At 40.9% G+C, this 26,853-nt stretch overlaps 1 long non-coding RNA gene across 2 annotated transcripts in view; it reads left to right on the top strand.

The window, feature by feature from the left end:
• Positions 1-25,410, top strand: part of LOC123386707 — a 32,110-nt gene extending 6,700 nt beyond the window's left edge. For both annotated transcript variants that reach the window (XR_006601010.1, XR_006601011.1), the window contains 4 exons: positions 17,939-18,140; positions 18,917-19,014; positions 20,427-20,521; positions 25,199-25,410. This is a non-coding gene — a long non-coding RNA (uncharacterized LOC123386707). The remainder of the gene's footprint in view (positions 1-17,938; positions 18,141-18,916; positions 19,015-20,426; positions 20,522-25,198) is intronic.
• The last annotated feature ends 1,443 nt before the right edge of the window (positions 25,411-26,853 follow it).

The raw sequence follows: 26,853 nt of genomic DNA, 5'->3' as shown, positions 1-26,853 counted from the left end.
CCTCTTTTTTTTTTTTTCCTTCCCCTCCCCCATGGGTTCCTGTTAATTTCTCAGGATCCACATAAGAGTGAAAACATATGGTATCTGTCTTTCTCTGTATGGCTTATTTCACTTAGCATCACACTCTCCAGTTCCATCCACGTTGCTACAAAAGGCCATATTTCATTTTTTCTCATTGCCACGTAATATTCCATTGTGTATATAAACCACAATTTCTTTATCCATTCATCAGTTGATGGACATTTAGGCTCTTTCCATAATTTGGCTATTGTTGAGAGTGCTGCTATGAACATTGGGGTACAAGTGGCCCTATGCATCAGTACTCCTGTATCCCTTGGATAAATTCCTAGCAGTGCTATTGCTGGGTCATAGGGTAGGTCTATTTTTAATTTTCTGAGGAACCTCCACACTGCTTTCCAGAGCGGCTGCACCAATTTGCATTCCCACCAACAGTGCAAGAGGGTTCCCGTTTCTCCACATCCTCTCCAGCATCTATAGTCTCCTGATTTGTTCATTTTGGCCACTCTGACTGGCGTGAGGTGATACCTGAGTGTGGTTTTGATTTGTATTTCCCTGATAAGGAGCGACGCTGAACATCTTTTCATGTGCCTGTTGGCCATCCGGATGTCTTCTTTAGAGAAGTGTCTATTCATGTTTTCTGCCCATTTCTTCACTGGGTTATTTGTTTTTCGGGTGTGGAGTTTGGTGAGCTCTTTATAGATTTTGGATACTAGCCCTTTGTCCGATATGTCATTTGCGAATATCTTTTCCCATTCCGTTGGTTGCCTTTTAGTTTTGTTGGTTGTTTCCTTTGCTGTGCAGAAGCTTTTTATCTTCATAAGGTCCCAGTAATTCACTTTTTCTTTTAATTCCCTTGCCTTTGGGGATGTGTCGAGTAAGAGATTGCTACGGCTGAGGTCAGAGAGGTCTTTTCCTGCTTTCTCCTCTAAGGTTTTGATGGTTTCCTGTCTCACATTTAGGTCCTTTATCCATTTGGAGTTTATTTTTGTGAATGGTGTGAGAAAGTGGTCTAGTTTCAACCTTCTGCATGTAGCTGTCCAGTTCTCCCAGCACCATTTGTTAAAGAGGCTGTCTTTTTTCCATTGGATGTTCTTTCCTGCTTTGTCAAAGATGAGTTGGCCATACGTTTGTGGGTCTAGTTCTGGGGTTTCTATTCTATTCCATTGGTCTATGTGTCTGTTTCTGTGCCAAAAGATTATTCCATTCTTGAGAGAATTATTTACTGTTCACAGTTGTGTGGCAATCAGGATGCATCCAGAGCATGGAAGCTAGATCCAGAAGAACAGCTGGGTCCCAGGTATGGGATTTTCCATGTATTAGCTGATAATTGGACTAGTGATTTAATCACTCAGCCTCATTTTCCTCATCTTTAAAATAAACACCTGGGTGCATCTTTAATAGGGGCACCTAGGTGGCTCTGTCAGTTAAGCATCTGACTGCAGCCCAGGTCATGATCTCATGGTTCATGAGTTCAGACCTCCCATTGGGTGAGCACAAGTCCTACGTCTGGTGAGCTCAAGAGTCCTGCTTTAGGCTCTGAGGAATTCTCTCTCTCTCTCCCTCTCTCTCTCTGCCCCTCGCTCACTTGTGGCCCTCTCTCTCTCAAAAAATAAAAATAAAAAAAATAAATTAAGCATAATAACCCAATCTGCTTTTTTACTGCCTGGTTGGTAAGGAGATCCTTGATGTAAAGCTGGTCGAAGTCTCCTGTAGCCTATACAGAGCTACACAAACATTAATAATAATAATAATTATTATCATTATTATTTCTTTTTCAATTATGTGACCACTTTTTGGCACTGGGACCACTGAGCTTCTTTTCCTCTATCCTTTGTTTAAAGCTCAGGCATCAGAGACATCAGACCTGAAATTGCAGATTAGTGGGTTTCACAAGCCCAGTGTAGCCCACTATATTTTTTGTTTACAATATTCTTAAAATATGTTAATTTGTCAAAAATCTGGAGATTTTAGGTGAAAATCCAGATTTCCATCTTCTCTTTAAAAAATCCACAAACTCACCCACATTCAGAAAAGCAACAGTCAACTGGAACTGAATAGTGGCAGCCCCTTTGCCTCTGTCCCAGCTACTCGTCCCCTGGCCCATAACTGGTTTAAGTTGTTCACCTGACCCCATGGGCATTTCAGTTTGCAGCCTCTGCATTAGACTCTTCTGGGTAAGTCTATTATCTTCGATTTTAAACATACCTCTTGCAGATAGGTTGTTGTTGCTGCTGCTGGTTTTTCTTGTTGAATACAATGAGTTACTCAACTTTTTACAGGGGAGTTGGTGTAGTTCTCAGTTGGTGTTAGAATATTTGTAACACCCTTCACCATCCTCAGAAACACACACACGCACATACACATATGCACACACGCACTTGTGTATACACACCATTGCTGTCTATTTTCAGCTTGTTTTCCTTCCTCATTTCCACTCACCATTTGCATTTCTGTCATGAACATTAAATTCCTTATTTTCTTGTTAAAGATGCCAGAGGATAACCTAAGTTAACCTGCCTTTTGAACAATTGAAACATCTGCATATTTTTACATACTTATTTTCATGATTTCCACTCTTTGTTTTTAAATGTTTACTTATTTATTTTGAGAAAGAGTGTGAGCAGGGTGGGGGCGGGGAAAGAAAGAGAGAGAGAGAAAGAGAGAGAGAGAGAGAGAGAATGAATGAATCCTAAGCAGTCTCTGCATTGTTATCACAGAGCTGACATGGGGCTAGAATTCATGAACTGTGAGATCATGACCTGAGCCTAAATCAAGAGCCAGACACTTAGCTGACTGAGCCACCCAGGCACCCCCATGATTTCTACTCTATATTTCTACCTTAACTAGATCACTGACGTCTTCTTTAGGAAGGATCAGGAGTCTCATAATTTGGATGTATTTCTCCTTTTCCTTTGCCCACTCTCCCCTTGGGTTATATCTTTGCATCAAAATGGTTTTTGTCTTGGTTGTTTTATATCGCAGTTGCTTCTTTGAATGAGAGGTGGGATGAGCTTGGACTCTGCTGTCAGGACTTCAGGCTCTCTTGCTCTGCCACTACTGTGTGGGCCTTACTTTACTGACCCAATTCAGGTGCCCCTCATGGGGTTGTTATGAAGAATCAATGACTTCGTAATCTGGTTTTCAAAGTGTGATCCCCCTACCAGTGGCATCAGCACCCAATGGAAACTTGTTAGAAATGCAAATTCTCAGGCCCCACCACAAAACTACTGAATCAGAAGCTCTGGAGGTGGGGTTCCTGTGATCACAAGCCTGCCAGATGATTCTGATGCAGGCTCTAATTTGGGAATCACATGACAGAATGTATGCTAAAGCTCCTAGAACCTTAGCACATACCTCACTCTTGGTGTCTGAGGTTCAGGTTAGGTAACAGGAAAGGCCTGTGTCCTAGGCTGTATTTCTTTGGCCAAGTAACTGGTTCAGAGTTGAGCATGTGTCCCAAGCTGGGCTAAGAGCCCTATCTGGAATTTTGGCTAGAGCTATAAGGAAAGAGGAGCTTCTTTTTCTTGGATGAGTCAAGATAATAGGAGCCTGAAGCTGTTGGTGGCCGTTGTCATTGCCAGGAGAAGTTGGCTTCACAATGAAGTTTATGCAAAGGAAAACAGAGCTGAGAGAAAAATAGGGAGGGGAGGGGAAGGAGGAGGGGAGATGGAGAAAGAGGTCAAGAGATTAATTACTCCCAGCCACTGGATCCATCCAGTCCTCAGATTTTTCAGTTACCTTACTTGATTATTTTGCCCTTCTATGCCTAAGGCCATTTCAGTCAGGATCTGACACTGGAAATCAAAATAATACTTGTATAGCTAATGTAAAATTTTTGTGTTGCTGATAAACAAGGCTGGAAACTTAAGCTTTCCTCTTAAAACAAATATTTATATGAGGAATAAGAATCAAAAAAGTGTGGATGAGAGGAGTCAGTGTGACGGATAAGAAAGAATATCAGGCCAGGGGTCAGAAAACCTGGGTTCTAATTTTGGGAAGTTCCCTCCAGTGTGTGACTTTGTAAAATTAACCCTATGTCAAAAGAAGTAATGTACATATTCATGATTTAAGTGTTGTATCATGTGAAGTCAAAGAATTAATAGAGTTGCTTCCAGAATTCCTTACATATATAAAATGGTAAGTTTTCAATATTAGTAAGGGGAGGCAGAGGAAGGGACACTTCTTAGTTTTTCATATGCCACTCTTTCATCTAGATGATAGAATAATTTTTTTTTAATTTTTTTTTAACATTTATTTATTTTTGAGACAGAGAGAGACAGAGCATGAATGGGGGAGGGTCAGAGAGAGGGAGACACAGAATCTGAAACAGGCTCCAGGCTCTGAGCCGTCAGCACAGAGCCCGACGCGGGGCTTGAACTCACGGACCGTGAGATCATGACCTGAGCCGAAGTCGGCCGCTTAACCGACTGAGCCACCCAGGCGCCCCGATAGAATAATTTTTAAAATAATTTTTAATGTTCTTGAGAGAGAGAGAGAGAGAGAGAGAGAGAGAGAGAGAGAGAGAGAGAATGAGTGGGGGAGGGGCAGAGAGAGAGGGAGACACAGAATCTGATGCAGCCTCCAGGTTCTGAGTTGTCAGCACAGAGCTTGATGCGGGGCTCGAACCCACAAACCTGAGATCATGACCTGAGCTGAAGTCAGGCGCTTAGCCGACTGAGCCACCCATGCACCCCAAATACTTAATTTTTTTTTAGTTTATTTATTTATTTTTTGACAGAGACAGTGTGCGTGCAAACAGGGGAGGGGCAGAGGGAGAGAGAATCCCACGCAGGCTCTGCGCTGTCAGCACAGAGCACAATGTGGGGCTCGATCCCATTAACTGTGAGATCATGACCTGAACCGAAATCAAGAGTTGGACGCTCAACTGAGCTACCCAGGCATCCTTATGATAGAATACTTTAAAAGATACACTTAAAAATGTATCTGAAGAGGATGAAAAGACAAGCCAAAGAATTGGAAAAAATATTTGCAAAACACATATCTGAATAAAGACTTGTATCAAAAATATGCAAAGAACTTTTAAAACTCAACAATTAGAAAACACAATTAAAAAATAAGCAAAAGCTTTGAGTAGACACCTCACCAAAGAAGATACACAGATGGCAAATAAACATATGAAAAGATGCTCAACATTGTATGTCGTTAAAGAATTGCAAATCAAATAGTGACATACCACTACACACCTATAGAATGGCTAAGTTCCAAAATAGTGACAACATCAAATGCTGGAGAGGGTCTGGAGCAACAAGAACTCTCATTCATTGATGGTGGGAATGCAACATGGGACAACCATTTTGGAGATAGATTATTTATTTATTTATTTGTTTGTTTATTTTAAAGTAATCTCTACACTTAACATGGGGCTTGAACCTACAGCCCTGACAACAATAGCCAAATTATGGAAAGAGCCTAAATGTCCGTCAGCTGATGAACGGATAAAGAAATTGTGGTTTATATACACAATGGAGTACTATGTGGCAATGAAAAACAATGAAATATGGCCCTTTTGTAGCAACATGGATGGAACTGGAGAGTGTGATGCTAAGTGAAATAAGCCATACAGAGAAAGACAGATACCATATGTTTTCACTCTTATGTGGATCCTGAGAAACTTAACAGAAACCCATGGGGGAGGGGAAGGAAAAAAAAAAAGAGGTTAGAGTGGGAGAGAGCCAAAGCATAAGTATAGACTCTTAAAAACTGAGAACAAACTGAGGGTTGATAGGGGGTGGGAGGGAGGGGAGGGTGGGTGATGGGTATTGAGGAGGGCACCTTTTGAGATGAGCACTGGGTGTTGTATGGAAACCAATTTGACAATACATTTCATATATTGAAAAAAAAAAACAAAACTGTGGTCCCAGGAGCCCTGGGTTCCTCAGAGGCAAAAAAAAAAAAAAAAAAAAAAGAACCTACAGCCCTGAGATCAAGAGGCCCATGCTGTATGGACTCAGCCAGCTAGGTGCCCTGGACAGCCATTTTGGAAGACAGTTACCTATTTCTTACAAAGCTAAACTAAGGCTTATCATATGGCCCAGCAGTTACTCTTAGTTAAGTTAATGAATTGAAAACTTATGTCCACACAAAAATCAACACATGGATGTTTATAGTAGCTTTATTCATAATTGCCAAAACTTGGAAGAATTAAGATGTCCTTTAATAAGTGAATGAAACACAAACCATAGTACATCCATATAATAGAATATTATTCATCAATAAAAAGAAATGAGCTGTCAGGTTATGAAAAAAACATGGAAGAAGCATAAATGCATATTGCTAAGTGAAAGGAGCCAATTTGAAAAGACAACAGACTATATGACTCCAACTATGTGTTGTTCTGGAAAAAAGCAAAACTAGAAAGGTAGTACACAGATCAGTGCTTGTCAAGAACTTGGAGAAAGATAGGGAGAGAAGAAATAGATGGAGTGCAAGGGATTTTTAGGGCAATGAAATTATTCTGTATGATGCTGTAATGCTGAGTACATGGCATTATACCCATAGAACTATGCAACCAAGGAGTGAACCTTAAAGTAAACTCAGAGTTTAGTTAATAATGATATATCACCATTGGGACATTCATCATAACAAATACACCACACTAAGGCAAGACACTCATAATGGGAGAAATCGTATGAGGACAGAAAGTAGGTATGTGGGAATTCTCTGTACTTTCTGTCCAATTTTTCTGTAAACTTGTAACTGCCTCAAGAATAAAGCCAGGGGCACCTGGGTGGCTCATTCGGTTAAGCATCCAACTTCAGCTCAGGTCATGATCTCGCGGTTTGTGAGTTCGAGCCCCGCGTTGGGGTCTGTGCTGACAGCTCAGAGCCTGCAGCCTGCTTTGGATTCTGTGTCTCCCCCTCTCTCTGCCCCTCCCATGCTCATGCTCTGTCTCACTCTGTCTCTCAATAATAAATAAACATTAAAAAGTTAAAAAATAAAGAATAAAGCCAATTAATTTTTAAAAATAGCACTTCCTCTTAACTCCTCCTTCTAAACCAAAAGTCCTCTGCTAAGCATTATGGCTACCTAATATGGGATCTAGAAGGATGACACCCTGTTCTTAAATATTGGGAGTGCCAAGAGGAAGTAGGACCAGAATGTCAATACTAGAAACCAGGAAAATTAGGATCTGTGAGATCCAAAGTAAATCACAGAGAAATGAGTGCCTAAGAACAGAAGAGGAAAAAATAATTTACTCACTAGGTAGGTCTTTATTGAGTGTCTACTGTTAGGCACTTATCTAAGGGTTGGAGATACAGCAGTAAAAAAAAGTTCCCTAACTTTATGGGGCTCATATTCTAGTGTGGGGAGACAAAAACAAACATGTAAATCTATAGGCCATTAGATTGCAGTAAGTGGTATAGAGATAAATATAGTAAGTGGATAGAGTGTGGCAGAAACTTTTCACTTGTTTCACAGAAGTTTTTCTTTTTCATCTTTTAGAAGAAGAACCCCTACCTCAAGTTTTAGCTAGTGATGTGGCCATACATTTTGCACATGGGTAAAACTTTGTGACCAAGATCAGGCCAGTGGATTATGAGTGGAAGTGTTTCATGTAACTTGCAGGTCATTTGTTGAAGGATAAAGCTACTTGCCTTGGAACCTCTCTTTCTCTTTCCCACTGGCTGGGAAATAGCATTGACTGAACCATCCTTGGAAGCCAAGTGCGGAAGATAGCAGAGTCCCAGCTTTAGACTGTTCAATTCTTGACTTTACATGAGAAGGAAATAAACCTCTATCTAATATGAGCCACATCATTTTTGGATTTTTTGGTTATCACATCTTAGCTGGTACCTAATTTAAGGAACATAAGAGCAAAGTGGGGAAGGTTTACATGAGGGAAGCAGAAACCTGAAGGAAGGAAGTGAGGGAAGGAGCCATGGGGCTATTTAGGTGAAGATAATTTCAGGCAGAAGGACAGTCAGTGCAAAGGCACTGAGGCAGGATTAAACTCTGATCTGGTCCAGGACTAGCCAGAAGCCCCACTTGTCTGGTACACAGTGAATACGGAGGAAAAGAAGTCAGGGTTGGTGTTGGGGAGCAGATTGCATAGGGCCTTTTTGTTTTGGGAGAGACAGGGTGCAAGTGAACGAGGGGGAGGGAGAGAGAAGCAGGCTTACCTGAAGTGGGGCTCATGCTCACAAACTGTGAGATCATGACCTGGGCTGAAGTCAGATGCTTAACTGAATGAGCCACCCAGGTGCCTCTGCATAGGGCCTTGTAGACTATAGTAGGAAATTGCTGAAAGAGCCTCTTAGAAGACCTGACAGAGTCCCAGGGCAAGCACAATGGGAGAGGGTCCATGGAAGAGGACATTTCCAGATGCCTTGTAGGACTGAAGAAAGGAAGACTGCTGTTGTCTTCTGGAGCATTTATAAGTTGGTCTGTGCTTATATTCGTGGGGAATTCCAGAGACAAAGACATTGTGGTTTCAACATATACTCTTAGGTATATTCTCTTAACCAAATATTGTATTTATAATACAATGTCATCTGGGAAGATGTATTTTCCAGAGATTCAGAAATTTCCAGAGATTCAGATTCATTTAACACTAATGATAAATAATCCTCTACCTAGAAGCAATCAGAACCCTAGCGCCCAGGAACTTCTCTGTCACAAGAACCATGCAGTCATAGTATAGCAAACATGCCTCATTTTACAGACTAGGGAACCTCAGAAAAATAAAATGACTCACCCAAGATGATACAGTAAGTTAACAGCAGAACCAGGAACTAAAATCCAGATGTCCTGGCCCCCAATTTTTTTATACCCTTTCCATTACAATCAACTTTACTTCATGTTAAGCATCAAGGTGGCAGTGGATGTTTCAAATCACATAATAGTCCTGTTGACTTTTGAACTGGGTTTGGTTGAGGAGTCCATTATTTTATTTCAGCAAAAGATTTTCTTTCCTAATGATTCCTTACTCATAGCAGCATCAGATGAAAAACTTCTCTGCTAACACACAAATCAGATAATCTGGATGGCGATGATTAATATTAATAAGGGACTTGGAGTTTTCAAAGTAGTTAGAACTCATCATCTCCTCTGATCCTGTGGCAGCCCTGTGAGGTAAGCAAGGTAGATATAATTTCCATCGTATTGTAAATGAAGAAGTAAAATAATCCCAGAGACGATAAGTGACTCAGCCAAGGTCATACATCTTTGATTTATGGTACCACACTTTCTTACCCCAGGTTCAAAGGACTTGTTTCCACATGCATCCTCCCAGATGATTAATAGCTGACACTTTACAGCTCTTACCACATACCAGATACTGTTCCAAGTTCTTTGTACATTATGACTCATTTACTCTTCCTACAAGGTAAATTCTATAATCTCTACATACTGATGAGAAAACAGGCACAGAAAGACTAGGGAACTTCCCCGAAGTCACATAGTGTCATAAAGCAATAAAAGCAGGGACCCAAACATATGCAGACTGTATTCAGAATCTGTGCTCTTAGCCACTGCACTATGGTATCTCTCTAATTAGGACTTGGAACCAATTTTATGATTCAGGAAGATTATGGGTACACTTCAAGAATCTTTGAGATCAAGTTCAGATACCTCATAGCTCCTAGGACTGTCACAAAACCTTCCTTTCATGTGTATGGCCGTTTGATCCTAGTGTCTACTTACGTGGTAGATGTGATCAAAATTTGATTTTGACAAAAATTTGGGTGGGGAGGAGGAAGAACTGCATATAGTAATAGCTACTTTGACATTAATGTTGAAATGTTTTTCTGGGTAGGGATGAACCACTTGCTGTTCTGCGGAAGAATCAATGCTAAGAAGTCATCACTCTCTTTTCTCTCTAATTCATTAGTAATATTGAAGAGTATAGAAATCATATATTGTTTTCATTTACTGCCCATTCTTTTGATAGCACTACTTTAATTTTCCTTTAGGGAACCCCCTCTCTTTGTTCTTAGTCTGTGTGGTTTCCATACCAGCCATCCCCTTTCTCTGGGGTTGGCTGCATGACCCAAGCCTAGGCCCAGGATATCTCCTTGAAAAAACAGGGGTAGGTGTGTGATTCTAGTCAGTCCAGTGAAAGTTGTCCCTAAGACTTTTACATGAATTATTGGGGAACAGAGATCCTCTTTCTACTTAACAATGAATACAACAGAGTTAAGCTGGAAGCTGCTGGTGGCCATCTTGCCCCATGAGGGAGTATTTGCATGAACACAAAGCTAAGACAGACAAGAGTAGAACCAAGAGATGGAAGGAATCAAGTTCCCAATGACAAATTTGGTGCATCTAGATCTAGCTGTGTCCATCTTTGGACTTTTCAGTAACATAATCCAATAAATCCCTTGTGTGTTTAAGCAAGTCTAGGTCAGATTTCTGTCACTTGCAACCTAGATTAATTTTCCTGATGGATTATTCTGATTAATACAGGCATAATTCATTTACCATATTTTCTGCTTTGCTTGAAAGCTAACCATGTTCATTATCTATTGCCACAATAAAGCTTCAGGGGGGAAAAAAACCCAGCCATAGTGGCATCCAACAAGTCTATAGTTGGCTAGGTGTTCTGCTGTTCTGGGTTGGTCTTGGCTGATCTTGGCTGGGCTTGTTCAGGCATCTGTGGTCTGCTGACAGCCTGGTCAGTGGCTGGCTAATCTAGCTTGGCTTTGACTCGGATGGCTTGGTTCTGCTTCACCGTGGTCTTTCATCATCCAGCAGGCTAACCTGAGACCAGGTAGAGTCCTGAGAGAGGCTGGAAGAGTGCAAAGCCCAGGCTCAGATCTGTTACACCACTACTTCTGCTATTCTGCTAAGCAGAGCAAGTCACAGAAGCAGACCACCTTCAAAGGGTGGGGAAATGGTTTCCATTTCTTAATGGGAAGAACTGCAAATTTCCGTTGCAAAGTGCATAGCTACAGAGAGGAGTGAAGAATTAGGCCGTTTTTGTAATCAGTCTACCATACTCATCTTTGTTCCCTTTATAAAACCATGGTGGTAAGGAGATAACATAAGCAGATGGATACCGCAACTTAACCAGATGTTCACCAAGGGAAACAGATTCCTTCAGCACATCAAGCAGAGTATGCTGCTACCCTGTCCTTATTTCACTCAGCATGTGTGATTTTTCTTTAACTTGGAAATGCATACAGAAACCCTGTTCTAAAGGAGACTTTAAAGGTCATCTGGCCCAACCTCCATATTTTTCAGAAGAAGAAACCAGACCCCGAATTAAGACCATCACTCCGACCTTTGTTTCAATCATCACCTCACCTTCTCACCCAGGGTCACACAGGGTCAAGTCTAGACCCTAATCTGGAGACTCCTGGTGCACTAGGCTTTCCATCATCTTGTGCTATTCTTTTCCTACACCACGGCAATGTACCATAAAGTCTGCATACTTGAACTTTGGAGTCAGTCAGCCTGATTCTAATTCTTGCCTTATCACTTGTGAGCTATGAGACCTTTGACAAATTATTTAATGCCTCTGTGGATGATCTACTAGTACATACCTCGTAGGGTTCTTGTGAGGATTAAGTGAAAGGCAGTAAATAAAGCACATAGTAAGTGTTCAGTAAATTTTCTTAAAACACAATACTTTCTATTTGACTCATTCCTGCCTACATTTAGTCTGGGTTTAGGAGTTTAGGGGAACTGAAAATATCATACCTCCTAATATTTAGATATCAGACAATAAATTATTCTTTTAAAATTATGTGGGAGTACAATTCCATGTGTTTATGAGAAGAGATGCTTATAGCCTTATTCATCTGTTTATTTACTAAGAAATATTTACTGAGAGTGTCTTTAGCGTCAGGCATTGTATTAGTTTGTTATTGATGCAACATATTACCTTAAACATAATACCTTAAAGCAATGTATGTTCTGGGGGCCAGAGGTCTAAAATGGGTCAGCCAGGCTACATTCTTTCTGGAGGCTCCAGGGGACAACCTACTTCTTCGTCTTTTTCCAGCTTTTTGAGGCTGCCAGCATTCCTTGGCTTATGGCCCATATCACTCCAACCTCTACTTTTATCATTACATCTTCTGTCCCTCTGCTACCATGGCCTCGCTGCCTTCTCTGACCTTCCTGCCTCCTCTTATAAACCTCTCTATGTGACTTGTGCTTCCAGATAGCAGAGTGGCCTGGAGTAGTCAGACTTCTTACATGGCAGCTCAGGGCTCCTAGCATGACTCTTCTCAGGAAGCAAAACAGGAATCTTCAAAGCCTTTTATAAAATAATCTTAGAAGTCACATAGCTTCATTTCCATCCTATTCTGCTGGCTTAAGCAGTCATAAGCGTATCCTATTTCTAGGGGAAGGGACATATATCACATGTCTTGATGGAGTAAGTTTTAAAGAATTTGCAGTTACATTTATAAAACACAAAAATGGACCTCCCAAATGTGAGGTTTTTTTTTCAGTTGCCACATTTCTCTGCCATTTCACCAGCCTGGCTCTGTAGAGGTATATGAAGTTGTCAGTGGTTTCCTGCAGGCTTCTGGGTTGGGTGGTCGTGGCTCTCTGGCTCTGAGGCAAGGAAGCTGAAAGCTAGTGTCCCCACTGAATTTAGCTTGTCAAGACTTCCTGCCCATCCTGCGAGCCCCTAATTTCCTGTATTAAGCACCTCTCTACTTGAAATGCCTACCTGGAGTGATGTCTGTTTTCCTTACAGGATCATGATGGATATAAGCTCCGAAGTCTGCTCTTTTAACTGCTGCATCTCCCCTTATTAACCTTCACCACGTTTCTCAAGCTCCCAGCCTCTTCCCTCACAACCCACCTCCACGCGGGCACAGCTAGCACGCCCTCAGGAAGATGACTGTTCTTCTTATTGCTCAGGAAAAAAAAAAAGAGCACTTTAGACATGACCTCCGTTAACTATCCTCTCTTCCCAACTGGAACTATATCTACCCTTTTATTTTCTTCTGCTCTGTCTTAAAAGAATTATTCCATACTTCTGAGAGTAAAAAAAGGGTGAGACTTTTTTATATGTTACATGACACCCTTCATTTATCTTTTCAATCTAATTTTCTGCTACTTTCTCATATGTACTTATATTAACTACAATAGACTAATGGCATTAATAGAGAGACTTATAAAATAGGTGGAGTTATTGCTGTTAACAAAAAGATCCAAAGATCTATAATGGCTCAAACACAATAGAATTTATTTCTTGTTCAAGTAACAGGGCTGAGCAGGTGAATAATCAGTGGGACAAGCCCAGCTCTATTTAGGGACCCAGACTGATAGAGACTCAACCACTTTCAACATGTGCTTTCCAAGGTCATCCTTTCTAGATATCCAGAAGGGGAAAAGCATATGGAGGATATACATGGAAGTTTTTTATGGGTCAGGCCTGGAAATAGTACATGTCTTTTAGTTGGAATTCAGTCACATGGCTACACCTCACTGCAATGGAGGCTGAGCAGTGTGATCTAGCTGAGCGCCCTAGAAGGAAAGAAAATGGGTTTTGATGACCAGCTATAGTGTGTGCCATTGTGCCTTAAACCTTGGAAAACTTTCAATAGTCCAGTTTTCTCATTTCTAAATCAGGGTAATGATTGCACCTCCTTCCTAGGGCTGTTGTAAGGATGAAATGTGTTGGTACTAGAAAGACTTCAGAACATTGTCTGGCACACAGTCAGCACCCCATCAAAATTATCTGTTATTATTATAAACCATAGATGTTCCTTCCTGTGTCAAACTTTTTTCTCCCATTTTTCTCTTGCCCATTTCTCTACCAGAGTTGCATTGTATTCTAACTACCTGTTTTATGATTGGTGGTTCTTCCTCTACGTGCTTCTTGAGGGCAAGGGTTGTGTTTAGTTAATTTTTATATCTCAAGTACCTAATAGTCCCTGGGATATTATAGGTACTCACTAAATATTTATTGGAGAAGAAAAGAAGTGATGACAGAAGGGTGGCAGGAGGAGGGGACAAAGGAGGGAAGAGAGGAAGGGAGAGATGAAGGGAGGAAAACCATGTAAAGATCAACATCTTGTCATGGGTAGATTCATGAAGGGTCAACCTGGTAAGCTGCAGAGCAACTTTAGTAGTCACTATATCCCGGGTCCCAGAGGGTCACTTGATACTTCTGCCAGCTCAGGACCAAGGCTGTCTGCATCACCTTCATGCCTTGCATCGGATACCCCTTGCACACTGCCTGGTATCCTCTCAGCCTAGCTTGACTCCAGCCATTGTTGCAGCACCAAGCCACCGGAGGTGTGAGCCTCCAGTCCCTCACCTCAGATGTACTGCATCTCGTTCTGCCCTGGGGCTGCTCTTACTCCTCTTCTTTGGACACCTGCAGAAATGTGTTTTGACTTCCATGTATGCAACATGGCAAGTGCAAGGAAGTTGGCATCTGTCTCACAGGGCAACTTAACCAATAGAGGACTGTAGCTGGTGAATAAATGTTCCCCTCTTCTGGCTTTGGGTAGATGATTTCTGAGGGTGGCCAACTCATCCTAATTTTCCCAGGACTTTCCTGTTTTGTTGCACTGAAAGTCCCATGTTGTAGAAACCCCCTAATTCTGGAAGGTATTGTTTAAAACTCCTCCTGGGGTTGCAGGAGCTTAATAAGACACCTTTCTTGATTCTCCCTTCTTCCCCAGATTATATCCCCAAATAAACTGCCTCCACACAAGCCCCATCTCAGGCTCTGCTTTCTCTTGGCCTTTGAATTAGGTAGCCCTGAGCTTACCTGTGCAGTGATGAGTGTTTTCAGCTCTAGAAAACTAAAAAAAAGGCAGAGACAAAGGAAATGAGTCAGTGCCCAAAACAGCCAAATTATCACTTTCCTGATGTTGCTACAAAATTAATCTGGAAGATACGGTGCGGTTCGAAGATATCATCACGAAATGTTTATCATAAGGTTTAATTGCTTCAACAGCAAGGTGTTAGAAAGAACGACAGACAGGCAGAAGACTTAACTTTTAGTCCCACTTGGAGTATTTAAAATTCTGTATGACTCGTCACTTTTCTTCTCCTTGGGCCTCAGTTTCCTATCTGTAAAATGAGGAGGTTGGACTAGTCCTTTTTGCTTTTACCAGTTGTCCTATCCTTGACTGTTGCTCATGAGGTGGAAGGAGGGCAGAGGATTGAGGGGCGTCAACAGGGCTAGTGGTAGGGAGGGACAGGGGCTGAGGGTTCATACCCATATCAGTAGCTGAGTACATGATGCAGAAAGATTTTATAAACAGGTCCCTGTAGACTGAAGAACGCCTAACTCATTTCTCTAACATTCTTGAGATTTAACAATCTCAAGTCCTTTGCCCATAGTGCCAACTAGACAAGATTCCAAGGCCAAGAATATTTGCCTCTGAATTTTAAGAAAAATCCTTATATAAACCAAAGGACTTGAGGCCATGACCATCATAGCCGAGTCAAACATCTCCGGCCAATGATGTGCTGGAATAGCTAATACCTATTTCCAGGAGCTGATTGCTGAATATTCAGGAATTTTTCGAGCCAAACAAACTATCCATAGTTACCCAAACAATGGATAAATTGAAACCAGTCATAATAGAAGTGTTGACACCGTAGACATTGAAAACACTACAAACTGGGACTCCCTCTGCCCCACAAGTTGTTAACTAGCCCATCTGTTAACTAGCTACCCTGGTAGCTTCTTCTCTGGGACAGCTTCTTATCTGGCTGAATTAAGTATGTGTGGCTTAAAAATAATTTTTTTTCTCCCTTGCTTTTTGGTTTGTAGACACAATAAGCAGAACCATTAAAACCTGTCTTTCTGTCTCCTCAATAGTGGCTTTCTTTACAGATTCTATGGATCTGAAAGATGCAAATTCCTGCAGAATTGAGGCAAGTTTCTGCAACTCCAAGCCCTGCAGGCTCTAACAGAGGCTGGCCCTGCCAGGAAGCTCTCAGATCCACATGTGCTGTTGTTTCAAGGGTGTTTGTCCTCATGAATTGCCTATTTGGTGGTTTTGGATAATTTTTTAAGGATTTCGGAAGCCTGGTTAGAATACTCACTTTGCCACTTGGGAGCTCTGTGACAGGGTTATGTTTAACTGTACTGAGCTTCCTTGTATGTAGAATGGGTAGTACATGCTTGAGAGGGTTTATGGGTTTACCAGGAAGCTAAGAAAGTTTAAGCATTGAGGTACCTCGCTTGTATGGGCCCCTCACAGGGAGTCTTGGGCATGTTGTATTTTGAATTTTATAATCTAAAAGACCCCCACCCTCCCCCCTTCCCCCGCAGAGTGTGTAATCTTCAGAACTTCACACAACCTGGATCAGCTCCTGCTTGTGGGAATGAATCACATAACGTATGCAAAGCACTTAGCCCAGGGCCTGGCCCATTATGAGAGCTTCATAACTAGATAAATAGTCCTTGTTGTAAGACAGGAACTTTCCCTCCATTACCACATATCCCACATGATTTTCCTCCACTCCCTAAGTGTCATCACTCAACTGCATTCTGTTCATACTTAGCCTTTCTTCCACCTATAATATTGTTTTTTACCAATCATTTGCCACTTTGCCAAACATTCCATGAAGTGCAATGTTCAGTGTGCTACTATGTTCATTTTAATGGTGGGAAGACAATATTTAGCAATTATGCTCTTCCCAGAAGTGATGTGATGGCAAAGAGAAATGATAAATAAATTGCCCAAAGCTCATTGGTGTGATGAGGAATCAGTCATATTAATGCTTAACAAAACATCCAACAGGACAAGGATACAAAGGGCAATTGAGGCAACGCTGTGATGTTTTGTCAGTTGTTAAACTAAGAGGCCAATTGTCAGTCAAGCATGATGTAGAGACGCTTCCCTTAAGAACACGTGTATCTCAGAATTATCAAAGGGCTGTAAGTCACCCTAATAATGGGCTTTTACCACAAGCAGAGAGAATGAAAGCCACGTTTATTCTTAAAAGACGCAGGACTTTGCACAGCAGCTGTAACAAGATTCTTATAGCTATTTGTCTTTACTGAGGGTGAGTAAAGGGGTAAGTGGATGCCTTTGAGCCTCACATGGCACTCTTGCCCTGAGCTGTAAAAAGGAACTTGACTCAGATGCAACTTAGGTACAACCATTATTTACAGCCTATTGTATACAAGGTGCCTGAGTGGTGATGAGTAAAATTAGGTGTCTGGGGCTTTCCATCATGCAGTGCTGGAAGCTGTCTGGTCAAGGGGAGAGAGTGTGGCCTTGGGATTAGATCAATCTGGTTTAATTCTGGTTTTGCTTTGTACCAGTATGTGCTTTAAACTATTTATGTAACCCTCTTGAACCTCGTTTTCTCATCTGTAAAATGGGACTAATACCACCACTAGCAGAATTGCTGACACAAAGCAAGTACCCAATACATGTTAATTTTCTTACCTCCTTCTGAAAGCCATAGAATCTAAGTGTAATTTTGGTACTCTCCAAAGCTACTTATGTAGCTTTTCTGAATCTTGTATTATTTTAGTAGTTGAAACATTTTTTTTCTTTTTACAAAAGCGATATATCAAAGCGAGAATTATAATAGGTAAGCAAAAATATAAAAAATAAAAATTACACACAATTCCAATATGTAGTTATAACTTCAATTAACACCCTCGTGTATATCCACCCAGAACATTTTTTATGCCTATAAATATATGTTATTAAAAATATAATTATATAATTTCATAAGCTGCTTTTCTCAGTACAAAATATCATTATTATGGGAAATCCTTGGGAAAATCTTTTTTGTGACAAGGCCAGGTAACAGTTTTTCCTTGTCAAGGGAAGAAGTTGAGATTAACACACTATGACAATTGTCTATTGCTATTAAGTAAGTTATACCAAAATTTTGGTACCCCTTTCCCAGGGAAAGGCTGTGTAGCTACTACAAGGAAAGAAAACAAGTAAAATCTACAAATCCTATCTTGAAGCCCCTTTATTTAGAAATCATGCTTGTTTTCTTTCAACAGGTTTATAAAAACTAGAAAGAAGCCTATCCCTTTGTATTTAAAACAAGGCAAAAGAAATTTATGATTGGATATTGTCTTAGCTTGGGCTGCTATAACAAAATCCCATAGACTGACTGGGTACCTTAAACAACAGACACTTATTTTTCTCACACATCTGAAGAGTTGAAGTCTGAGATTGGGATGCCAGCCAGTTTGGTTCCTGGTAAGAACTCTGTTTCTGTTTGCACATGGCCACCTTCTAGATGTGTCCTTATGTGGTGGCAAGAGAGAGCTCTGGTTTCTTCTTCTTATAAGTACATGAATCCTATGGTGGGGGCTTTATCCTCATGACCTCAGCCCAACTTAATTACCTCCAAAGGCCCACTTTCTAATGCCATTATATTGGGGGTTAGGGCTTTAACATATAAATTGGGGGGGGGGATACAAATACTCAGATCACAACAGACGTTATAGACCCATAAATTCTGCCCTAAAGAAGATAATAAAAGGGGGAAAAATACCTCTATGATCCATCTTGTTAGAAAAAATTACTGGATTGACACAAACAGGTAGCCAGTCTACTGTTTGGATGGTTGAGAAATCTTGTCCCTGACTGAGGGATGGAAGCAGTACAGGTAACCATTGGTATATTACTTACTGAGGCATTTCGTTTGGAACCAAGGTAGAGTGGGATCTATTGGTCCCTCTGCTATCTCTTGTGCTCTCAATATCCCTCTCATTGAAAAAAAAAGAATCAAAATAAAATCTTGTTATAAGAGGAGCTATTTCCCTAATTTAGGCAAGTTGTACACTAATCCTATCTTCCTATACAATACATATAATATTTGCACAGTATGCAGTTGTCAAGATTGTTCCTCAGTTCCTAATGAAGATGAGGATTAAGAGAATGATCCTTCTACTGATAAAAAGCCTACATTCCAGTGATTGCCTCCTACTGTCATTCTAACAAGTACTGTTTGAACCCCTACTATGTTCCAGGTACTGCTTTTTGTGCTGGGGATACTGTGGTAAACAAGACAGGCAATGTTTCTCTTCCCATGCAACTTACATCCTGCTCTTTCCTGACACAAACCATGGTAAGACAAACTTAATGCTGATGACTTTAAGATTTCCACTTATTAGAAGCAAGGTGAAGGAAACCACAACATAAACAGGGAAATGTTTATGGAATGTCAATTACACTTGAAAATTTAAGGGGCAAGGATATCACTTTTTAAAATGAAACATTTTATGGAGTGGAAGCCTTCATTTTTAATGAAATTGTATAGGAAACAAGGGCACACAAATATTTCCTATTTGCAGCATCTGCTCACAATACATCTCTGGGTCACACAAGGATGAGAGCTGGCTCTCCTCTGCATGTTGAGGGCATTTTGGTGGAATTGTTTGAAAAGCATTGCCCATGAGTTTGTATCTCCTTCATAGTGTTCTTGGGAGAATTAGATGAGATGACCAGTGTAAAACAGCTCACATTGGACTGGCATGTAGAAAATGCTCATTCTGCGAACAGTGTGGAACATCCATGGGCTTTGGACAGATCAGGGTTTGAACCTTTGTTTCTCACTTATTTGTTGGGGTATCTCTGAGTGTCATTTTATGTATCAAGATCTCTGTTCTTGGAATCGGGTGCCTGTCTATTCCTCTTTGAGGGCTCTTTCCAAACTAGGATTTTGAAGAGGGAAGAGAGAGAGAGTCTTTGTTACAAAGAGGAGGAAAAATTCAGACCATTTGCATACCAGAGCATTTGATTTATATTATAGGAAATGGCCAACATAAGCAGGTGATTGGATTAGATTGTAAATGTTTCACTCAGAGGCTGAGAATGAGAGGGCTGTTTCCTTCTTCTCCTTCACCTAAGCACAGCACTTGAAGCCTCTTTTCTCAACGTATTTAAAAACTGCCACTGGCTCCACCAAGGATAATATTGATGACCCCAGTTTAGTAGTCACATAAATCATAGGCTAGAAAGAATCAGCAAAGCCTTAGGGTAGGACAGAGGGGCAAGAAGAATGATGAGGCCTTGGAAGAAAAGAGAGAAGGCATCTAGAGGGAAGGGATTGCCCAGTTGCTGAGGATGTGTACAGATTAATAGGTGGCTCAAGGGAAAATCTCGTGCATGCTTGATAGAGGGACATCCTTCCCTACAGTGTCCAAAGAGAGAACCCAGTGGAGAGGTCACATTTTGGATGCTAATACTACTATTCTTTATCTCCACTCTCTTCTTTAAACTCTAAAATTTAAGACCTCAGCACTGAGAATAGTATGGTGCTACTCCACCCACCCTGCCAACCACCACCTCTGTTTATAATTGTGACCGGTTTGCTGAATGAGTTGAATTTGGTGGCGTAAAACTTCTTCTGGCCAACTCCATGTTCTGATGAATTTAGTAGTAATTGTGACCACCCTGACCACAGATGCTTCCCTCTATCTAGATAGGATGTTTTTCTTATCTTCCTTCCCTTGGCAAACTCTTAACTTATCCCTCCAGAGTCAGATGGGGCATCATCTCCAGGAAACCTTCCTTGATTCTACCCGGAACTTCCTACCCTGTGGCTAAGTAAGACATCTCTACCCTGTGGCTAAGTAAGTATGTTAGAGTATCTACTGGTAACCTCATTCATCTTTTTATCCCAAGGGGCTAGTCTAGGTCCTGCCGAATAAATAGCTGCTGTATGACTATTGTATTTGTTGCCCTTCTTATCTTTGGTAAAAAAAATGATAGTATAGGCATCTCCAGTTATGCATATTTGCAGATCAGGTTCCCTGGGAAGCAGACTCTGAAATGGAGTTTTATGTGCAGGAAATTAACTGGGGAGAGCTGTCAGGCAATACATATGGAGTAATGAATGAAGCAACAATGTGCCAGAGGAAGAGGTTGGGAAATAAGGCTGCCACAACAAAGGCCTAAGCTAATCCCTTTGGAGCAGAATTGGCCTTACAAAGTTGTCCTCGGTTGTCATGAATTGGAGCAAGAGACCAAGCCTTTTCACCAAGGCTTTTCGGTCAAAATGTGCAGGCTGCCTTGAGAAAGGGCATGATCTTGAATGCAGAGGCTGTCTTCAGCTGAGGCTAGTGTGGATATTAGCCATCATAGCGTCTGCAGCTGAGGGAATGCAACGGGAGGGGAGATAGGATGATACATTCCTGTGTCCATCATAGTCCATGCCTGGTGCTGCTTGAATCCACCTGCTTGAATCCAATAAAGGGGCTTTCTTGAATAGTAAACATGAATACACTCTTCCCTAAAATGTCTATGCCCCAACATGGGTAAGTACCATGACATCCTGGTTTACACATCAATCTTTTATCAACTGGTGAGCGTGAGTTTTTTCTAGGTAGGGTTATGAACCTAAAATTTGAGAACCAGATTTTGAATCTTAGAGAGCCTGCCAAGATATTTGGAAGCCCTTTGAAGGCATTTATAAGGCTTTTCATTATTTTTCTGTGAATATTTCTTGAGTAATAGAAATTTCTTAGAAATGTAGCAATCTGTGAGAACATTTAAAATGAATACGCACAAAAAAACCTTGGGACTGTAAGTTTTGTTGTTTCAACCCATGCAAAATAGATCCTGGACTAGGGACCCCCTTGTATCCTTGGTCCTGAAAGTAATTTGCAAAGTCCTCCATGAACATCAAACTGGATTTTCCTTTATTGATACCTTTATTTGAATGTTAAAGTTTAAAAATTAAAGATGGTGACCAAAGCAAAGTGAAACTATGAATTTGGAAATGCAGCCTCTTAGGTCTGAGGGGTTAGTTTGAGAGCACTGAAGTTTCAGTGGATGGTGAGAGAAGCAAAGAGGATTAAACCAAGTTTCTGTACTCAAGTCTTTAGTGAAATTAGAGTTGGCACAGTTTTCTTTGACTCTGAATCTAAGCCATATTCTGAAAACAAGGTGGGGCCACTGCCAAGAATAACCTGTTCTTTGGCCACTGGGTATAAAGTAACTTAGTAAGTTTTTGCATATATCTTAGGGCTTCTAGTCTCAGATGGGCTTCCTGCTGCATTGCTGGTCAAATTGAGGTGATCAAGCTAAAATGAGATCATTAGGGGAGACTCTAATCCAATACGGCTGATGTCCTTATAAAAAGCTTGGAAATTTGGAGACAGACACATGGAGAGAATGCCAAATGAACATGAAAATGGCCATCTACAAGCCAAGGAGAGAAGCCTGGAATAGATCCTTCCCTCAAGGCTCTCAGAAGGAATCATCCTTGCCAACACCTTGATTTTGGACCTCTAGCCTCACCCAGTTTGTGGCATTTTGTTACATTTTGCAACAAACTAGAAAACTAGTACCTGAATGGACTTTTTCCCATTCCTCATAGAGAATCATAAACTGTACAGGATGGGTCTTTGGTAGCAGGTAACAAAGAGAACTTCAGTGAAGCTAGCTCAAGCTAGTTTAAGTGAGAGGTAGGAATTTTTTTTTTATAAGCGCAGATGGTCTTCTTAGAAACCCAAGTGCAAAGGTGTGCAGTGGGCCACAAGGACAAACTGGAACCAGTGTCTCACTTATTATCAGGGCTGGTTCTATCTCTGCAGAGTGACTGATTATGAGTCTGTAGACTTTAGCAAGACCAACAGATAGGTTCCTAAGTTTACATAGTTGAGGTCCAGTTACCAGAGAATGACCAAAATCTCACAGTACCAGACCAGGGGGAGGGACACTAGCTCAGCTGTAGTCACTGGTTTTACTCCTGTTGTCCCTGCTTCAGACCAGTCCCATACCAACATTGCTGCCAAAAGTGTCCTCTGTAATCATGTGGGTTATGAAGGGAAAGGAGTAGGCTGGTTCATTACTTAGGGCAACTGTAACAAATCACCACAAACTACATGGCTTAACACAACAAATTTACTCTCTCACAGTCTGGAGGCTAGAAGTCCAAGATCAAGGTGTCAACAGGGCCATGCTCTCTCTGAAGGCCCTAGAGAAGAATCCTTCCTTACCTCTTCCTGGTGGTGACCAGCAATACTTAGCATTGTTTGGTTTGTAGTAGTATCACTCCAGTCTCTGCCTATGTTTTTCCATGGGGTTCTCCCCTCTGTCTCTGTGTTCAAATTTCCCTCTTATAAGGATACCAGTCATTGCATTAGGGCCCACCCTAATCCATTATGACTTCATTTTAACTTAATTATATTTGTAAAGACCCTAGTTGCAAATACGGTCACATTCACAAGTACTGTGGCTTAGGACTTGAACATATTTTTGGGGGAAACACAGTTCATTCCACAACAGATGAGCGATCCAATCATTACCCACTCCACAGACTTCTAACACTTTTATTAGCTCCTGCCTTCTTTGACTTTTTTATCTCCTGGGACTAACTAGATCTTCTTGAACCCAAAACCTAAACTTCCAACCCCACTGTATGTTAGCTACCTCATCAGTCATCTCTTTTGTCCTCCCTCTTACTCTGAAGAAAAGTCTAGATAGGGTTATTGGATAAAAGATAAGACACACAATTAAATTTGAATTTCAGCTAAATAATGGCTAAGTTTTTAGTATAAGTACATCCCAAATATTGCATGGGAGTCTTGAATTTTATTTGCTAAATCTAGCAACTCAAGTACTACACTTAAAGAACTGGAAGTGTTCTAGATAAAGCATGTGTTCTTCAGGATGCCACCACACCAAAATATCTATACCTGACCTGTTATATTCACTTAAGTTATCTGTTGCCTGTTGGTATTTCAGTTTGCAATACCCAGTCACCCTAATAAGATTGGAGTTAGAAGGTGAAAATCGGGTGGAAGATAACCAGAGATGGAACTAAGGCAAAAATATAGAGATGAAGAGGAGAGGGATGGATTTGAGAACCGTTAGGATGCAGATGAAAGTATTTGATGTCTTTTTGAATGACTCTGGTTTCATCAAGTGGGCTACCAAATAAAGTTAGTCATGTTGGGTGTGGGGTGTCCTTTAGGTGGTTGGGTGTGGAATGCTCAGGGAGGAGGCAGGGGCTGAAGATTTAAATTTAGAGCCATAAGCATATACTGAGATGTGAAAATTGAGAAACGAAAGTATTTGGGATTTCCTAAAGAGAAATTATAGTGTTAGGAGGAAAGAAAATCCTGTGAACGACCAATATTTAAAATGCCAATGCCCTATTTGTTTAAATTTTTAAAATATTTATTTATTTTTGAGAGAGAGAGACAGAGCATGAGCAGAGAGACACAAGAAGACACAGAATCTGAAGCAGGCTCCAGGCTCTGAGCCTTTAGCACAGAGCCCAATGTGGGGCTTGAACTCACGAGCCATGAGATCATGACCTGAACCAAAGTCGGACACTTAACAGTCTGAGCCACCCAGGCGCCCCAGGCCAGTGCCCTATTGATATGAATATTTAGGTTCTGTAGCACTATTTTCTTATTTCATACAGTGTTACAGTACACAAACATCTCTGTCCATCTTCTTACTTGGTTCATTTACTTCCTAACCATTTGAAATGTTAAATAAATTGAAGGAAGGAAGGAAGGAAGGAAGGAAGGAAGGAAGGAAGGAAGGAAGGAAGGAAGGAAGGAAGGAAGGAAGGAAGAGGGAAGGAAAAAGTTTAGATTCCATCAGGGTCTACCACAGGGACTGAAAAGGCCATTTGGCCCAGGACATTCAGAAAGGATCTCCAAATCACATCTCCAAATGAAATTTTACCTGTATTCACCAAGATTACATCTCTCAGCAACTTTAAACCTGTGTCCCTATCAAGTATATTTTGAATTAAAATTGTGGGTTCGAGCCTGTGTTGGACTCTGTGCTGACAGCTCTGAGCCTGGAGTTTGCTTCAGATTCTGTGTCTTCCTCTCTCTCTGCTCCTCCCCCACATATGCTCTGTCTCTCTCTGTCTCTCAAAAATAAACATTAAAAAAATTAAAAACAATTTTTTTAGGGGCGCCTGGGTGGCGCAGTCGGTTAAGCTTCCGACTTCAGCCCGGTCACAATCTCGCGGTCCAGGAGTTTGAGCCCCGCGTCGGGCTCTGGGCTGATGGCTCAGAGCCTGGAGCCTGTTTCAGATTCTGTGTCTCCCTCTCTCTCTGCCCCTCCCCCGTTCATGCTCTGTCTCTCTCTGTCCCAAAAATAAATAAACGTTAAAAAAAATTTTTTTTTACAAATGCTTTAATTGCTTTTTAAATAGGACAATTTCTACTCCATATTTTGCTTTGTTTAAAAATTAACTTGTTAAATTATTAACTTATAAATATTTAAGAAAACCTACACATCAAGTAACCCTGTGTTTACGTTTCTTTACTTTTTTATAGAGTTGGGAGCTTCCAGAAATAGCAATGGCCTGGACTTCTTTCTGTGTGTTCCTTCATCAGACTTGACCTGTTTGAACCAATGATTGCACTTAGGAAAGCAGTCTTGGGTCTTCCGTAACTTAAATATGATTATTCTTCAAGATCTCAAACCAAATCTGGCTCATGATTTTTTATGTCTGGGTTGTTATATAAAGACATATATTTGCAGACTATTGCTTGGTTTGAACTGTGAGGTTTTTCTTCCTAATCCAATTGAAAGGGACCATATATATTTAAGTTCTGGATCCTTACTATATAGAAGAGAGTTCAGGATTTTAGATTGTGCTACTTGCATAGGATGTAGGTGTATATTTACTAAAACACACATGGCTATACATATGTTCAAGCATCTCTTTGTAAGAAGGGTCCGGTATAAGTGGGAACATTGCTTCTACTATTCTCGTGAGGCAGTATTGCTTACTGATTAGGAACACTAATTCCAGTCCCAGACTGTCTGAGCTTAACTCAGTCACCTGCACCAACTGTAAACTAGCAATCTTGGGTAAGTTAGTTGTTATTAGTCTCTATTGTTTCATCTGTAGAGTGGATATAATAATAGTTCCTATTAATAGTTATACCTACCTCGTAGGGTTGTTGCAAGGGTTAAGAAAAGTAAAAAACAAAAACAAAACAATGTTAATAAGTTAAAGCACTTAGAACAGGGTCTGGCATATAATAGAAACTATATGTTAACTACTATCATTCTACTAGAATTCTAACAGGACTGGCAGTTTCCTAAGTGCCATGTTTCGCTCATTCATTACTCAAATAACACATGGTATCCTGGATGCCTGGATACATCAGGTACTATGCGAGCTTCTGGGAAACAACAAAACAAAATGCCCATTTTCCATTTCCTTAAACAAAACCACAACCCTAATACACACATCTTCTAAAACATCTTTGTGGCTGGGGTTGGAGAGATCCCTTTATGTAAAGCAGGAATCCTGGGAGCATGACCATGCTCTGTGACTCACCTGTAAAGAACTCTGTCACTTTGCAAGAGTGAAGAATGCAGGGAGTGCGTTGAGGTTCCCAATGCCAGCTCTTCCTGAATATGCATCTGTGTAGCTGTCAGAGCTGCCAGCATTGTCAACGTATGGTGACACCAGGATGGGGCTTGGTGTGAGAACATACGGTTCCTAGAGTTTGCCCTGTTGGCCTCCTATGGGGTGGCCTCTGTCCTACTTTCCAAAAATCTTCCTCCTGCTAGTCTGAAGCCAGGGTAATGAGGCTACAGTTATTTACTTTGAAAATTTTGACTCTATTCCAGTTAAATCTTTTTTTTTTAAGTTTATTTATTTATTTTGAGAAAGAGAGAGAGCGCACGATGCAGGGCTCAAACTCACCGTGAGATCATGACCTGAGCTGACGTTGGATGCTTCACCAACTGAGCCACCCAGTGGCCCCCCCAGTTAAATCTTTTGTACATGTTGATAAGTCGTTTGCATTATTAGAAGGGCCAAGGGGCTCCTGCAGTATATTCCTTTTCATTTTATGTTTAATTTATTTTATTAATTTTTTTCCTTTCATTTTATTTAAAAGGAATTGATGGGAACTTTTTCACTTTGCATTAAGGAGGAGAATGTGGAAGGGGGAGAGGAGGGTAAAAGAAC

The sequence above is a fragment of the Felis catus genome, chromosome B4, assembly GCF_018350175.1.
Source record: "Felis catus isolate Fca126 chromosome B4, F.catus_Fca126_mat1.0, whole genome shotgun sequence".
In the NCBI taxonomy this organism is placed as follows: Eukaryota; Metazoa; Chordata; class Mammalia; order Carnivora; family Felidae; genus Felis; species Felis catus.
The sequence above is the reverse complement of the archived record's forward strand: the minus strand, read 5'-3'. Positions and strand labels throughout refer to the sequence as shown.